Here is a 2,628-nt window from a genome sequence, read left to right as displayed (position 1 = left end):
TCAGCTTGAAACTCATTCTGCGACGCTCTCAGAGCAGCTGAAAATAGAGACTAATGTAGAAAAATTGTTAGGAATATTGGAAAAAATCACGATCCTCAGTAATGGGGATAAGACAAGAGAAAGAGAGAGATATTTAACTAATAGAACTTTTCAAGTTTCAGCGGACCAAAAGACGTCTAGGATACAATATGTTCAAAAAGGAATGCCTCAGGGTAGCATACATCCAATATTTTTATTTCAGACTTACCAACAGATGCAAGAACAAATACAGCACTATATTCAGATGACATGGCAATCTACACATCAGGAAAAGGGGATAGAAAGATGGTTCAGACGTTAGAATGCCACTTGGAGAGGATCTCAGAATTCACGGACAGATGGAAAATCAAGATAAATGCCGAGAAGAAACAATTCGTCCTATTCACAAAGCAGACCAGCCCACCAGTAGTCGACATTTCGATGAGAGGAAACGTCACTCAGAACTATCAGTCAGATACCTAGGAGTACGTTAGGTTGGTGATGTTGTATGCAGTTACAGTATAGAATTCTACGACAGAAACCAACTGGAGGAAGCTGGAGAGATCAGAGACGTCATGTTATCGACTAATCGATGGATCATGGGAGGATAGAGATTTAAATGCAACTATCCAGGAAAGGCTCGACTACATGCCACGGAGGAGGTGGCTGAGAACAGGATAAGATACTACTTCCATCAATCCACAATAAGACTCCTAAAAACAAGAGACATCCTCGACAAAAATCGAATATAAAGGATGTACAGAACGAAACATAGGCTGTTCGATCATCTGATCAGCAATTAGCAAGGTAGTTGCAGCGTTAACCAAACAGGAAAGTGGATACAATTTCGAAAACAAGTTGCTACAGAAAAAGAAGCTAAGGAGTCCATGACAGATAAATCCAAGGTCCGAAAGGAAGCAGTTCAACCAGTTCGCGGTGCAGAAGCGGGACGTCAAGAAAAAAGGCTAATATTTCGAAGGTTTGAAATATCTTAAGTGTAAAATGTAAAATATGTTAAGACAATAAATGTTTTTATTTTATTTTTATTTTATGATCGCTTGAATAAGGATATCATATAAGGTTTTTAGAAAAATACTTAGTAAGCAACTGACACCACTATCAAAGGCACTGCTTAAGGACTATCAATATGGTATTGAATTAACTGTTCTACCACCAACCAAATATTCACACTGACAGATATCAGAAAAGTTACGAGCGTACTGTAGATGTAAAGCAGCTCTATATAGACTTCAAAAACGCATACGATTGTGTAAACAGAGCATATCTTTATAGAAAACTCAGTAAATTTGATGTTTTTCAGATATATGTATGACTGATCAGAATAGCTCTTAAATCAGCAATCAGTAGGGTTATTAGATATGATAAGAGTATTATTTATATTTTTGTGTAGTAGAAAGATTATTTAATATTAAATATTAATAAAATAATATTTAAAGTAAGCTTAAAAAACATCCTTGGATATCTCTAGTAGATTGATCCTAACAGCTTGCAGATTGTTACCATACTTGGAAGAGCGCTGGCTCGACGAACATGGGAGACAAGATTAAAAGTTTTTGGTAATTTCAAGTTATTAAGTAGAATTGCAAGAACAAGCAGTCACGATAAATGGATAAATGCACGAGAGACTGACAAGTTCTATATACTTGAAAATAAAGTAGCAATAGAAAACAATTCTGTAACGGAAGAGATCAAAACCAGGATGACAGCAACCAACATTGACGAAATTCGTGTATCCCCCAACAAATAAATGCAGTACCCTGGTCTACCTGGCCTTTCGGCAGTCCGACACCATTTGAGGGTGGCGCGTTGCATAAAGCATCGTAGGGCTACTTTCACGGCCTTAATGGGGAAGGGGTGTATGAGGGACGCAGTATGTTTAACCTCACCTTGGTTCTGTGGAATAAGAGAAGAGTGGTACCACGAGAGGCTCGTCTCGGATACAAGGAGTGCAGACCGGAGACTAACCCGACACCTCGAATGACGGCTCTCCACCTCTTTATTTCTTCCCATTAGTCGCCTCTTACGACAGGCAGGGATAACTTGCCTCGGCTGTATTCTCATTTCCGCGAGCCGGACGGAGGATAGCGGCCAACAGAAACTATTTCAGTATACAGCAGTTCTTCAAAATGAAAATTGTCAGTAGAAATGCAAAAAAAATCCTATACCTAAGCGTAATCCAGCCAGTAATGATATATGGAAAGATGACATTGACTTCGTTTAACAAGAATGAGAAACGTTTAGATAGTGGGAGAGAAATACCCTTAGAATTGATGGACCAGTTAGAGTCGGAGACGTATGGTGATTAAAGAGACACCAGGTACCGCAGCTGCTGTTTGGAAAACTAGACTTAATGACAAAAAGAAAGAAAGGAGGGCTAAGATATGATTCCTGGATACTCCGGGAGGAGTGATTATAGGAAACCCCGGCTTATCCAGAAAGATAGACGGCTTGCCTGCTTATATTTCTGGTCTGGTAGAAAGTAGTCTGTATATTGTTTATGGCATTTTTTACGTGTTTTAAGTTACATTTAGAATTTTGACGTGACAACGTCTTAAATTAGGTTGTGGCTCGGAGTCACTCATGAAAAAG

This window comes from Diabrotica undecimpunctata, chromosome 2 (assembly GCF_040954645.1).
Source record: "Diabrotica undecimpunctata isolate CICGRU chromosome 2, icDiaUnde3, whole genome shotgun sequence".
NCBI classification, from domain to species: domain Eukaryota; kingdom Metazoa; phylum Arthropoda; class Insecta; order Coleoptera; family Chrysomelidae; genus Diabrotica; species Diabrotica undecimpunctata.
This window is presented reverse-complemented; position numbering follows the sequence as displayed.